Here is a 15,496-nt window from a genome sequence, read left to right as displayed (position 1 = left end):
CGCCAACAAGGTTGAGTTCAAACAAACATTTCATCATTCCTCAATCAGTAAGACATTGGAGTACAATTTTTTGTGTGTCAAAATAGTTCTAGTTTACCACCAAATTCTTGTCTAGCCTAATGTATGCCCCTCCCTCCCTCCACCCTCCCCAACCCCCCTCCTCCTTCCCCCCCCCGACTTCCCAGAACCCGTACACGGTATGGATTTTTAACAAACACAGTCTAAAATCTATTGAGAAAAAAGAAATAAAGAAATTAATGACATCTCTACATTGACCTTAGCTTCTTCTTGCTGAGCTAACTTTAAACAGTTTAAATCATTTCTGATCTTAAGCATAGGCTAGCTGGAATTTCTTGGTCCCGTATTTATTTTGTATATAGGCAATCCATTTTTTCCAGTCTCGTTTATATCTCTCATTTGAGTGATCTTTAAGATACGCCGATATTTTAGCCATCTCGGCTAAGTTTGTAACTTTCAATGTCCATTCTTGAGTTGTAGGCGGCTCTTCCTTCTTCCAGTATTGCGCCACTAACAGTCTTGCTGCCGTTATTAGGTGCAGAATCAAGTTGGTCTCTACCACTGTAAAGTCAGTGGTGCAGCTCACTTAATAGCAATGTTATCTCGGTATATCACCAATTCTCCCACTGTCATCCACGTTAACTGCATCCTGACGTAGCTGAGCTTCTGAAACAAAGGGAACATGCACTGTTTTTCTAGGGAGCATGCCAGCAATCGGTTCCACCACAAAACCGCGGTCGACTAAAGTGCGCTCAACGAAACCGCGTACCTGACGTCATCACAGCGCGACGAAAAAAGCACGCTGTGAGCGGTAAAGCTAAAATTAACGCGTAAACCTAAACCTAACCCCCCCAAACCTAACCCTAACTCTAAACTTAACCCTAACCCTTAACCTAACGCTAAACCTAACGCTAACCCTTAACCTAACCCTAACCCCAACGCTTAACGTAACCCTAAACCTAACCCTAACCCGTAACCTAACCCTTACCTTTACGTGAATCGGCTTGCTTTAAAAGCGCTTTTTAAAGTGCCCTTTTTTCTCCGCGGTCGTTGTTGTCGTGCCGCTGATGACATCAGCGACGCGCTTTAATCGGGCGCGCTTTAGTGGACCGCGGTTTTGTCGTGCCACGCCAGCAATCAAGTACAGAACAGCGATGCATTTCTATAGTTACCTGGTGCAAGCATCTCGACTCTTTGCATGTTACTGTGACATAGGGACAAAATTCCTCCTCATGCCTCTGATCACAACCACAGTAACACCTCGGTATAAACTAAGTCAACATACTCTATGAGGAGCAAACTCTATGAAAGTTAAATGTCCACTCTGACTATAGATGCATACCAGAAGGTTTTAAGTATCCCCCCAATGGTATCACTTGCAAAAGTCCCTTTAAAAAAGGCAATAGTTGCCTCATATCCCTTGTGAGGTTTGGGGACCTCAGTGAAGGAAGATGACAGACTCTTAGACGGGCACATGTGCTTCATTTGAGGTGAAGGACCATGAAGGAAGAGCAAAGAGAAACGCAAACGCTAACAAAACCTCACGTTCTTTGCTAGAAGCAATGAAGCCACTCGGAAAGGGTTAAGGCTGGCTTGGCCGGGGCTGTGTTCTGCGTATGCAATAATCTGTGTGGCTCTCTTGGCCGTCTGACAAAAGAGTTGCCTCCTTCTCCTCCACCCCTTTGCATGAAGTAGGATCCTTGAGCTAACGCAGAGGCTGCCAACTGCTCCATATTTGCCTTCTATTACACATTTACATACTGGAGAAGAGCGCGGAGCCAGCTTCTATCCTGCAGACCATCCTCCTTTCTGTTACAGTTGGTAAGGGGAGCAACTGTTATCACACCGAAGGGGAAATAAATTATTATTTTTCTTCTTATTTAAAAATAAGAGGCAACCCCCCCCACCCACCCCAAAGCCCTTGAGATCAACTGGCAAGTATTACCCCCACCACCACCACCCTCCGGTCCGTCTTCCCCACTACAACCCCAGTCTCTACTGACACTTTTATACAGTAAGTGGCTTTTCTTTTTTTTTTTATTAAAAAAAATAAATTCCTCTGCTTTCGCTTCTTTCGCTCCCCTCCCCTCAACTCCCAAGCAAAAGCCTCCAGATATTTCCAGCTGGAAAAACACATACAAGGTTACTGGGGGGGGGGGAGGGAAGGGCGACGTAGCGCTTGTGTTATGCCACGGCTTGGAAGGAAAGTCGCCCCGGTTAAGAATTCTGCAAAATGCATCTTCTTCATCTTCTTCTTCCTCTCGGTTTCCCCCCACTCTCTTCTTTCTCACTCTACCCCCCCACCTCCCTCCCCCGGGCTTTATGTGTCGAGGCCGGAGCGAGGAGGAGGAAGGAGAAACCAGGCCAGGATGGTGTTATTTTTACGTGCTGTGGGTGGTGCTGCCTGAAATTCTTTGCATTCTGGGCATACGAGAAATGCAACCCCCCCCCCCACCCACCCACCCCATGCATTTGAGAGTAAAGGACAGGAAATCGTATGACCCCCCCCCACCCCCCGTTTTCACCGCTCTGGCGACCCCCCCAAAAAAACACCCCTTTCCACCCCATGCATTTTTTGGCTTGTGTGCTGCCTGGCTTTCCTCCCGGCGTTGAACTGGGGAGAGAGAGGGGGAGCCTCCCCGCCGCCTGGCTCCTTAAGTGCGTGACTGGCACCCGGGGAGCCATTGGCGCGGGGAGCGCGGGGCTTATAAGCGCAGGCCGCGGAGTCTTTTTTTGTTTTTTTCCCCCCCGAAGCAACGCCCTCCGCCGGCTGCCTCGCTGGCCGCCGCCGTCTGGCTAAGAGTCGCGTCCCTCCTTTGCCGCTGCTGAAGGCCGGCTGGGCTGCCGAGGGCGAGCGGAAGAGCGCCCGCCTTTCTCTCTCTCTCTCTCTCTCTCTCCCCCTCTGCTCACTCCTCCCCCGGCTTGATAGTAAGGGAGGGCCAGCCGCCGCTGCACTGTGTAGTACGGGGCTGGGTGGTTGCCGGAGGGGTGAATGAAGCGAAGAGGCGGCGCAGGAGGAGGAGGAGGAGGTGCTGGGACTGGGATGTGCCCAGCAGCGGTAGCAGTTCCAGCTCCTCCACTATGCTCCTACATTCAGGCCCCAAATCGGCTGGAGGCTCCTCCGGGCACTACTACTACTACAGCAAGGAGTCAGTGAGTGAGTAAAGGCCACCGCTGGGCACGGGAGGAGGAGGAGGAGGTAGGGCTCCGTTACAGGTGGGGAGGGAGAGACACACTATGTTCCCCTTCACCTTGACCCATCCTCCCCCGGCAGCTTCTGCTTTTCACCTTCCGCTAGGCTTTTCCCTGGGAAGGGAAGATCGCCACCCTGCAGGATCGTCCAAGGTTTTGCCAGTGAGGATCGGCTTTTTTTCCCCTTCCTTTTTTTCTTTTTAATAGATCCGACAGAGTTGCTTCCCCACCCCCCCTTTAAAGAAAAAGGAAGGGAGGAAAAAAAAAGAGGCAATTCCGCCTTTTGAAATCCTGTTTGGTGCTGTCCTGCTTCGCGTCGCTCACTCTCCAATTATTTTGCAAAAGTTGCCTTCTATGAGTTTGTCGGATCTCCAAGCCTCGAAACAATTGTGTAAACCCCCCCCCTCCATAATGTTACAGAGAAAGTATTCCCCCCCCCCTGCATATGTTGATCTGTAGTGTACATGCTAATGGCAACAGCAAAATAACATTTTGAAAGGGGAGAGAGAGAGACAACAAAATAACATTTTGAAAGAGATACCCGAGGTGTTTTGGGGATTTTGTAAAAAAAGAGCAGCCAAGAAAAAGATCAGAATCCAGTGATCGAAAAAGAGAGCAAATTGAAAGCTTGTTATATAATGCCACACTATGTGGCTAACAAGAACAAGCTATTTTTATTTTGTTTACCGTAAGGTATGCAATAGGGACTCCTCCAGAATCATATTTTTCCCTAGTGATCATCAAACCCAGGTAGAATTGGAGGAGAAAGGGAATCCCACACACTTTATAATTTCATAATTAGTTTTACAATTATGTCTTTGGGTAACCACAATTATGTAAGTTACGTGTCTTTAGTTTGTGGATTCTTTTTTTTTTTTTACCCATATATTTGAATATGAAATATTTCATGATGGAGGTGATTTACATCTTTAGCAAATCCACATTTAGTGTTTTTTTGACAGGTTTAGTAAATTACCTATGATTCAGTGTAACCAGTTACTTTGCTGAGATTCTGGGGCAGTTTATTTCAGTTTACAATGAAACCTTAAAACAGCACATTCAGATTTCATCAGTGGATGTGGATTTGTTTGTCTGGGTGGTGAGGACAGCCTAGTGTTATTGCGCTGAGAATAAGGGTTATGAATGAGGAAGAGATAACTGATGAGATACTGGGTTACTTAGAGTTATACGCTTATTCATCTCCTGTTAACTGTTTTACAGGTCATTCTGTGTCGAATAAAACTATCCTTATTCTCATCCACTGTAAATGTAAGCCAAAAGCTGATAGGTTTTCCACATTTTTCCCTGTGCGTGTGTATGTGTGTGCGTGTGCTGTCATGTAGAGACATGTCACTGGTGTAGGTTTCAATGCACTCTCTCATGCCCTGATCAGTCATGTAATTAGATTGAGGTGCCATGGTAACAGACAGTATTCATCGTCCATTCAGGTGCATTTTTCTTGTGACGGGGGTACCTCGGATGGGCTTATGTTGCAGGCATGAACAACTTTGTAGTCACTTGTATACTATTTATGTGTGTTGCCTGTTTGCATGTGATGCACATAATTTGTGTAAACATTCAAATGGAAAAAAAAATCAGAAGCTGCATGTAATATTGGAGCAATTTCAACTTTGAATTTAGGAGTTGCAAGACTTTCTGTACAGCATTAGTATTTTTTTATTTTTCTTGTATATAGATCTTTAGCAGTAAAGTGATTGTTCACATTAGAAATTACGTTAAGCTGGTTGCTGAATATTTTCTTTTTTTAGTCTTCTTCAGAGGCTTGTAAAATTATAAACTCTGGTAATCGTTCATCCCTCTGCATGAATTTCTGAGTGCAATTGAAAATATTTTAACCTAAAGGTATTGTTATTATTATTATTTGAGCTACCAGAAGGCATTTGTGATTGCTTTTAAACTTGGAGCAGCTTCTTTTTAAGTTTAAACTTCCTTTGAGTTTTAGTTGGTTTATGGTTGGTATTTTACTTTGAGGAAATCCTTTATCCTTTAGGGCAGCTTTGTAGGATAGGCAACTTTGCCTGTTTTCCTGTTTGTTTCAGTTGGACTATCTATACATATGTTGAATGACAGCAGCTTTTTACTAGCATAACATTTTATTAATTGGATTGCTTAAAATAAGGATTAATTGGATATGTATTTAATTTGGTGTCGAGAACTGAGATTTCAGATTTTTCTTTTTTATTCTTTTCTATCTGCAATGAAACAAGCTTTATAGAATTTTTAATCAGTCCCTTTATACTTTCACAAGAATGGCCTTTATAACTTTTTTTTTTAATGTGTGTTTGTATCATCTTTATTGTCCAAATGTGCTTTGTATGTTCAGAACATCAAACCACTGCAGGAATTTAAAGACTCCAACCCTTAAAAAATATTGCAGGCATAATAGCTTGCAGCTTCCTGGAATGCATTTCTAGCTGTGCTGTTGATTGATGAACGACTTTTACATCCCAGATTCTAAAATTTACACAATGTTTGTCAGGAGCATATAGGTTTATAACTAATTCACGATAAGGTTCTCATCTTGGATTCTAAACAGATTTTCCGATAAAGACATTTTGTGTAAATAGAAAGTTGTGAGCTATGCAAATGCCATGAACGTGTATTGTTAGTAGATTAACAGTTGTCTGTAGTATTTTAAAACTTCAGAGTTTATACTAAAAAACAACAACAACCCTTTCAGTAAAATAATTGAGTTGGTTGCTTAACCATTCGAAGGCAGGAATCATACATGATAATGTACTTTCAATGGCATGCAAAAGTTAAACATCCTGATGTCTTAGTTTATGAATTTGTAGAAATTATTTTCGATCTAAACTGCAGCAACTAATGCAGGTAAGACTGAAATAATTTCAGACTAAAATGCATTATAATTATAAATAGATTTTATTTGTTTTAGCAATTAACAGGTAAGGGAAGGTTTTTGAGAAAACAAAACAAGTTGGAATTTAATCGTAGCAATCTATTTGTTTGAAGGTCATAGTGAGCATAATGTAAATATTTTAACAGTTTATTTAATGATTTACATAATTCTCCAATAGTTTTCTTTGTTTATTTTTTGTATCACTGCTTTAAGCACAATATTAAATTTAGAGAAGAGCAAAGCTTTTTATTATTGTTGATATATTTTTAATGCAAAGTAAAATACATTAACAATGCCAAAGTTACATATTTGTATGCTTCTAAGTCACATGTTGGTTTTAAAAAAAGGTTATATTTTGCTATGCTCCAAGTTATTAAATTATTGGTATTTGGAACCTTCATCCCCATTAACCATTTCGAAACTGGAAATTTTTGTTTATTTATTCTCAGTATTGTTGATTGCAGGCATGTCTTTCATCTGTATATCTAATTGGCATACTTCTCTCTGTCTGCCGAGTGTCAGCTTCACTTCTGATGATGATCTTTTAGAGCAGTTTCTCACACAAGCAGTCCTATTAAGGGAGGCTGTTATTAGTTTACAGATTCCATCACATTCTGTTCAGATTTCGGGTTTTGGGCCAGTGTGTGCCATCCAGCAGTCTGAGAAAAAGAAAGAAAGAAATGAATGTGACAGGGAATAGCAAGGGGAACATAGGATTAATTTTATAGAATGCCTCTTTCTCACGGTCCTGCTACTATGATATGATTGACTTGTTTATGAAGCTTTATGAATGTGTAGGAATGCTTTAGACTGAGATATCTGAAGAATGATGTGCTTTCACTTTGCACTTCAAAAGTTAGTAGCAGGGCTTTTATTTCTAGTTACATTTTGTAAGCAACCTTTTCTGATTATATTTTTTTTAAGCGTCAGATGATCTTTATGGTAGCATTTACTACAGAATCGCCTATTGTGTAATAAAACATATCTAGTTCTTTGCTCTGACAGCTGGAGGGCAGTGCTTTACATATATTGATGTCTATGAGAACAAAAGTAGGCCTCACTCCCCCCCTTCACTACCACAGTAGTGAATGTTGACTGAAATGTTTATTAAGTTCAGGCATAATTTGTTAAGAAGCAGTTTCTTTGTTGAGAGAATCTTTGAGTGCTTTGCTGGCCCATTGATCTGGTGAATAATTAACTGTTTAGGTGGAATTCATGTACTTAGTACAAATAATAGATTTGGAGAGCAAGTCTCTATCTGGCTATCTGAGAATAAATTCAGTGAATTGAACAAAATCTTTAATTACCCATGTAGGTTATCCTATAATATGATTAATGTAATAAATGAATTTTAAAAGCTCTGCAAGTTAAACTACAGAGTTCTGGTGTGTGTGTGTGTGTAGAATTGTATATTGGAATTGAAACAAAGATGATGTGAACAGCTGGATAACATTTTAATATGTGAATTATTTCCACAATTTTTAGGAGATTGTGATTTAATAAATCGATGGGATTTTTTGGGTGAAGTTTTACAAAGAGACATCAATAATTATGGATATACTAAGGGAAGTTCTATTGTACAAGCCTGATTTAAATGGGATATGTGGAGAAAATAGAATATATAAAGAGAATCTTCTTAATAGACTCTGCTCGATTTGATTAAATCTTCAGCTTAATTTGAATTAAAATGAAAAAGGAGTATAAAGTTCCAGCAGGTGGCGATACATGGTCTATCTTTTCTGTCTCAGAAACTAAGCAGAGTTAGACTTGATTAGTATTTGGATGGGAGACCACCAGGATATAATGATTACTAGATCAGGAAATTGGAAAAACATCCTGGAAGAAAGAATTGTTCCATATTGTTGCAAGAAAATGATACAAACTTCACTAGGAATTTAGCTTGAGTTTAAAGTAGACTTCATAGTTGGAATTAAAAAGTACAGAGGAGTACACATATATGTGCAAACATATAATTTCAAGGAGGAATGTATTGCTTTTCAGCATATGATTTCAAGAAACCTGAAACTATATGTTATAAAATAAGCTGATCCAAAGAAAGGAAATGTAATGTACTTATTTATATTTGTAAGAGCTTGTACCTTAAACATTGCACTGTGTCGGGGATAACATAGCAACCATAAAAATGAGGAAAGAGATGATAAAGTACTTCAACTGATCCCGAAACTTTTTTTTAAATTAAATCACTTTCCCTTTTATATTGTCCTTTAAGCTATAAAGTTTCCACTGAAGTTCTGGGAATGGTGCATTCTGATAGAGAAATACACACATTTAACTTTCTCACAATTTTATGTTATTTATGCTATTAGATATTCTAATATGGGTGGGTTATTATTTTTTTAAAAAAAATGCTATAATAGCTTCAGATTCTTGTTATTTTCTGATACTTCATTTTAATGGGAAAGCTTCTCTTGCAGACCCTTCTTTTGCAAAAGAAGACATTTGATTTGTACAGTTAGATACAGGTGCATCTATCTATATCCCTGTGTCCCTGTAATATCACCACAGGCTGGTTTCCACAATTTTGTGCAAGTTCTAAGAAGAATCCACTGTAGCTAACACTGTGATGCCAACATTATTTGAAGAGCAGATTTAAGTGATTTTTTTTCCTGTTGTTACACAGGCTTGTAATAGCATTCTCATGTGTCATCTGGCAATACTGACCACTGTATCACACTAAAGCAATTCATTTACATTGGCCTGATTCATTTTTTTTGGGGGGGGGGGAAATTAATGAAATGTATGATCTATTTCAAGAAAGAAACGATGGTTTACAGGCTACAATGAATGCAATTTCATATGACATTAAGTCAGAACAACATTAAAGCTTAACACAAGGCTGGCTATTTGGTGCATTCCAGATGTTTTAAAGTCCTGCATTGCCTAGCCTTTGGCTGTGCTCACTGGAGATTGTAGGAATCGAAACTGAAGATATCTGGAGGGCAATTGGTGGCTTTACGTTATGGTTTATATCTGGTGGTATTCCCCGGTTAAGCTGTTGCTTTGTAGCGTGCGTTTCAAATAGCTACGGTTATATGTACGGTTTAATCGATCTTGACTAAATCCTAAAAATTATGAATGCTGTCTTCTGTTTCCCCCCTTTTTTTTTTTTCAATACTCGCCAAGAAATATAACTGATTTCTCTATTTCACCACAGGGAGATTCGACTCTGCTATTGTTATCTTCTGACAAGAGGAGGTTCTTTGAATTTTGCTCCACCATGTTTTGCCTTTAGAGAGGGGAGAGAGAAGGAGAAAATATACCATGTCTTAATTTTGTTAAAATTAAGCTTATGTACCAGAAAGCACCCGCCATGTCTGTCAGGGTTGATATAAAGATAAGGACAAGAAGAATAGAGTTATGTTTAAAGGTCACAGATTTTGAATGATTTTCTGGAACCATAACAAATCCTTTTGATATTTGCTATATTGTACCAATGCATTGCAATAAATCCCCATTTGTTTGAGAGGCGCGGCCAATCTTCTTAAAACCTTCTTAGGATTCCTTTCTGAAATTGAATTCTGACCAATAGTATCCAATAAGTTGATATCAGATATTATAGAAGTTTTTGGTAATTTTAGCGATGCATTCTATTGGATCATTTTAACAATATAATCTGTTGAGTCGGTTTAGCAATGCAATCTAGCATATTCCAAAGTAATCCCCATTGAGCTCAATGAGACTTATTTTCCGATAATGTGCATCAGGGGTGGGTTTCAACCGATTCGCGGCGGTCCCCACGAACCGGTTGGTCAGTGAACCCGGAAGTAAGTAACTTCCGGGAACGGTGAAGGGCCCACCCGCCCGCGCTCCTTACCGGTCTTTGAAGGCTTCTGCGCTTCCACGCAGGCGCATGGCACATACAGCGCCTGCGCAATTCTCCACGAGCAGCTGGATGGCACATACAGCCCCTGCGCGAGTCTCCGCAAGCAGCTAGAGCATCGTGCAGGCGCTAAGACGCATCCGTGAACTGCTCGTGTGCACGAGGACGCCGCCGGCCCCGTTCCAACCGAACCGGTTGGAACGGGATTAGCAACCCACCCCTGATGTGCATTGAATTGCAGCCTGACATTGTAATAAATCATAAACCCATGAGAGATATAGGCCATTTCATCATCCATTATTCTGCTTTATTCAAAACACATTTCATATATTTGCTACTTTGTAAGTGGATGGTAAATTATCTTTTTTTTGTATATTTTTTTGCTTCTCTTCAGATTTTCAATCACAGACACATCAAATTAAAGAGACAATCTAAGCCCTGAGCTTCTTTCTTCACCTATTCAAGGCAACTGCAGCAACAAGTTTTACCTTTCCTTAAAAGGTGCTCCTTTCCCCTAAACAAGGTGAGAACTTTCTTTTTAATAATGTATTTTGCAAAAGAGTTTAGTTTGATCTGATGTTTCACACAAATGTTTACAGCATCATTTCTGCTTCGAGGTTTTTTTTTTCTTTCAAGCCTAGTTCACCAGCTAAGAATTGATTGTCTCTATTGATATATTCCATGAATGTTTGGTTTGTTATGTTCTGAGTATAAAGTAAGATGTCTTCCCAATTGCATAAGTATATTAGATTTGCATTCTGGTTGTTATTTGCTTGATTCTAGAGCAGCTGAGGGCAATGTGGTGCCCTCAGCTGCTTGCCCTATCTGGGTAAGGTATTGCCCCATCTGGGTAAGGTGTATTGGGAGTGGACAGAGGAAAGGTTTTTTTTATGAGCTATCCCACCATTTTATTTTCTTTTTACCTACAAAACAAGGGTACCCAATCAAAGTTTCAAAGTGGATACTCACCGCCATTATTGATCAACATAGTAAATTACTAAGCATGTACGATACTTCAAAAGTAAACAACATTTCTCAGTCCCACTGTTGAAAGAAATGTCCTTCTGGGTTCAGCTCCAAGTGGGGAAGAAGACACTGGAGATATGGAGGCTGCTTGGAAAGATGGTTTATTGTTGGACAGGGCCACATGGGTTGAGCCCTGAACAGAAAAGGTGATCACATGCTTCAATGTAGGTGGAGAAGAAGAGAAAGGGTGAGGAAGGGGCTTGCTAGGCTTTTTATACCCTGTTTAGTCCCACCTCTCTGTTTCCTGTTCCTGTGTAAGAAATGTATTCTGATTGGATGTCAGACTCCCATGGGGCCATGCAGGGGGCTACTCTCTAGGCTGTGATGAGTTCTCAGATGCCTTGTGGTCAGTTGAGTATATTATCATGCCTTTCTGTAGCTGCTGATGAAGTCTTTATTATTTAAAGTGGGCTAGCCTGGCTGGTCTTAATGGGCCTATTGACAAAGTGGGGGTGAGCAAGAAGCTACAGGCAACTATTCTGTCTTTTAAAACATGCTTCTTTTCACATCCAGAGAAATATTCTGCCTTTTTAATATTTCCTAGGATATTTCATTTTTCTGGGAGAGGGCTGGATGATAACTTCCCACACCACGAACATACACATTTATATAGAAGTTATAGATATTACAGTAACTTCTATTGCACCTATTCCTGTTCTTCTTTTTCTTTTGTACTTTACCACTTTCCTCAGTCTACAGATCATTATGTTCTCTTGTGCTGTTTTCCTGGATTACCGTAATCCCTAAGGAACATTGGATTCCTGTTACCCCGAGAACCCTTTGGGTGTCCTCAGAGTCCTCTCCACTACAGGTGAAACTTGAAAAATTAGAATATTGTGCAAAAGTTCATTTATTTCAGTAATGCAACTTAAAAGGTGAAAGTAATATATGAGATAGACTCATTACATGCAAAGCAAGATAGTTCAAGCCACATTATCATCACATCATAATTGTGATGATTATGGCTTACAGCTCATGAAAGCTCCAAATCCACAAAATCTCAGAAAATTAGAATATTGTGAAAAGGTGCAATATTCTAGGCTCAAAGTGCCCCACTCTAATCAGCTAATGAAGCCATAACGCATGCAAAGGGTTCCAGAGCCTTTAAATGGTCTCTCAGTCTGGTTCAGTAGGAATCATAAACATGGGAAGGACTGCTGACCTGACAGTTGTGCAGAAAACCATCATTGACACCCTCCATAAGGAGGGAAAGCCTCAAAAGGCAATTGCAAAAGAAGTTGGATGTTCCCAAAGTGCTGTATCAAAGCACATTAATAGAAAGTTATGTGGAAGGGAAAAGTGGGGAAGAAAAAGGTGCACTAGCAGCAGGGATGACCGCAGCCTGGAGAGGATTGTCAGGAAAAGGCCATTCAAAAGAGTTGGGGACTTTCACAAGGAGTGGACTGAGGCTGGAGTCAGTGCATCAAGAGCCACCACACACAGACGGATCCTGGACATGGGCTTCAAATGTCGTATTCCTCTTGTCAAGCCGCTCCTGAACAACGTCACAAGCGTCTTACCTGGGCTAAAGAAAAACAGACCTGGTCTGTTGCTCAGTGGTCCAAAGTCCTCTTTTCTGATGAGAGCAACTTTTGCATCTCATTTGGAAACCAAGGACCCAGAGTATGGAGGAAGAATGGAGAGGCACACACTGCAAGATGCTTGAAGTCCAGTGTGAAGTTTCCACAGTCTGTGTTGATTTGGGGAGCCATGTCATCTGCTGGTGTTGGTCCACTGTGCTTCATTAAGTCCAGGGTCAACGCAGCTGTCTACCAGGAGATTTTGGAGCACTTGATGCTTCCTTCCACAGACGAGCTTTATGGGGATGCTGACTTCATTTTCCAGCAGGACTTGGCACCTGCCCACACTGCCAAAAGCACCAAAACTTGGTTCAATGACTGTGGGATTACTGTGCTTGATTGGCCAGCAAACACGCCTGACCTGAACCCCATAGAGAATCTATGGGGCATTGCCAAGAGAAAGATGAGAGACATGGGACCGAACAATGCAGAAGAGCTGAAGGCCGCTATTGAAGCATCCTAGTCTTCCATAACACCTCAGCAATACCACAGGCTGATAGCTTCCATGCCACGCCGCATTGAGGCAGTAATTGCCGCAAAAGGGGCCCAAACCAAGTACTGAGTACATATGCATGCGTATACTTTTCAGAGGCCCGATATTGTTCTATGTGCAATCCTTGTTTAATTGATTGCATATAATATTCTAACTTTCTGAGATGGTGGATTTGGGGTTTTCATGAGCTGTAAGCCATTAATCATCACAATTATGATGTGATGATAATGTGGCTTGAACTATCTTGCTTTGCAATGTAATGAGTCTATCTCATATATTAGTTTCACCTTTTAAGTTGCATTACTGAAATAAATGAACTTTTGCACAATATTCTAATTTTTCGAGTTTCACCTATATGTTGACAAAGTAATTTCCTTCCATTTTCTGTTTACATCTAGGGAAAAAAGTAATTTAGCGCCCCACTTATCAATATGCCTTTAAATTACATGGTGCCTACATTATATTTTATTGTGGGTGGGAGGTGCAACATTGTGTTTTTAAAAAGAATGATTGCAAGAACTGGTTGTAAAGATGTTCAATTTACACTTAGTGCTTAACTAAAATGGAAAGAGCTTGGTTAAATTATGACATTGAATGATTCATGCTAGATAAAACAGTTTCATACTTGTACCATTATATGCTTTGTCACTGGAGAGAAAATTATAGACTAACTGATAGAACAGATTGGTAAATTATATTATAATAGCACTAATATTTATTTGGTGCCAGCAACAGTATTTCATTGTGTGTATTTCAGATACTAGCCACCATTACAATGTGAATGATGAATAGAGAGCTCTTAATTTCTATGGTGCAGCCACTCTGTTTAATCATTTGGAATCATTTATTCCAACTCATATGGTTTTTAAGGCTCTATATACAGATTTGTTGACATGTTCTTATGCCCCTCTTCAGGGCCAGCATTCACCATTTCATCATTAGGTAGAATGATGATATTTGGTACAGAACTTGTTTATAGAATGATCAGGGTGACGTTTGGTGGGAAATTCTTAAAGTGGTGATATTTAATTGATGAAATTGTTAATAATCAGTGCTGAATGATTTGTGCAAGCCAGCGTAGCATCATTAGAAATGTGCTACAGGTTTTTTTTCCCATTTATTATTATTATTTCTTGCATCTTAAATCTTTATTTCAAATATTGTCTCCAAAGACTTGTTGGACCTGGTTCAGAAACCGGTTGGACCAGTTTCCTGGTAGTCACAGAGATCAGTATCTGTTAGTGCCACTGTCTTTGAAGGCCACTGTGGTTGGCCACTGTGGGAACAAACTGCTAGACTAGATTTTGTGTGTGTGTGTGTGTGTGTGTGTGTGTGTGTCTGTGTGTGTCTGTGTCTCCATCCGTCCGTCCCCAAACAGGACACCGCTTATGCTTTTATGTCCTGATTATGGAAATGTGTGGTTGATAGAGATGCTTTTATAATATAATTCAAACCCATCAAGAACCAAAGCAAATTTCAAAAGTGGCTGGGATAATTAGAACTGCGTCTTAGGTAAACTATCATATATATTTCCATTTAGTTTAAATGCCCCCGATGGTAAGAGTACAGTACAGACTTCTTCGGTTCTAGATAGTGTTCAGTTCTTACCTTGATGGCAGTTGTCATCCTTGTTTAATAAGATGAAAATGTGATTTATCAGTTTAACAAACAACCACCTTAATAAGCACCTGTAGTAAGTGCTGCATGTAAGTGATCCTTGCTGGGGTGGGACTGGTCGTCACTGGTTCCACTAGGGTGGAACGACTGACATATTTACACCTTTGAGCCAAGGTGGCGCAGTGGTTAAATGCAGCACTGCAGGCTACTTCAGCTGACTGCAGTTCTGCAGTTCTGCAGTTCGGCTGTTCAAATCTCACCGGCTCAGGGTTGACTCTGCCTTCCATCCTGGTAAAATGAGGACCCGGATTGTTGTTGGGGGCAATATGCTGACTCTGTAAACCGCTTAGAGAGGGCTGAAAGCCCTATGAAGCAGTATATAAGTCTAACTGCTATTGCTATAGAATAACTATAATCAGTACCAACAGCATTTGGAGTACTACTATGTGGATAATCACAGAGCTTTGCTATTTGCCATGTTTCCTTTGGGTTGTGGCTTATATGAATTTCCTAGTGTTTTTTCATTCTTATTTCTTTAAAAATATTTGAAATGAATATTCATGTTTGTGATTTTTTTCAAAAGAAAAAAATACTGTGGGGAAGGTATTAGTGCCCCCTGCTGTTTGAGTGAGAAAACCTTTACTTAACAGGAACAGAAAAAAATAATTTTATTTCCACTATATTCAATTGTATTTGAAAGGAAATTAATTCTTTTTAAAGTACTGTCTATTTAGTGTTGATGAATTGTTAATACTGGCTGATGATTGTAGACTCGTAAAACTGACTTAGTGGTAATTCTTTACAAGTTTTGTCCTGTATTCAACATTTTAAAAATATATTTCATGCTT

The 15,496-nt window shown here is 40.2% G+C and overlaps 1 protein-coding gene across 4 annotated transcripts in view; it reads left to right on the top strand.

The window, feature by feature from the left end:
- The first annotated feature begins 1,721 nt into the window (after positions 1–1,721).
- Positions 1,722–15,496, top strand: part of ATXN1 (ataxin 1) — a 214,203-nt gene continuing 200,428 nt past the window's right edge. For 3 of the 4 annotated variants that reach the window (XM_087707427.1, XM_087707426.1, XM_087707422.1), the window contains exons 1-2: positions 3,018–3,175; positions 10,327–10,455. The gene's annotated coding sequence lies outside the window, so the exon portion shown is untranslated. Of the gene's footprint in view, positions 1,840–3,017; positions 3,176–10,326; positions 10,456–15,496 lie in introns of those variants that run through there. The other variant, XM_087707423.1, reaches the window with a different exon arrangement.

The sequence above is a fragment of the Thamnophis sirtalis genome, unplaced genomic scaffold (assembly GCF_051295495.1).
Source record: "Thamnophis sirtalis isolate CommonGarterSnake01/CBP01778 unplaced genomic scaffold, rThaSir2_p1.2 scaffold_2, whole genome shotgun sequence".
NCBI lineage: Eukaryota > Metazoa > Chordata > Lepidosauria > Squamata > Natricidae > Thamnophis > Thamnophis sirtalis.
This window is presented reverse-complemented; position numbering and strand designations above follow the sequence as displayed.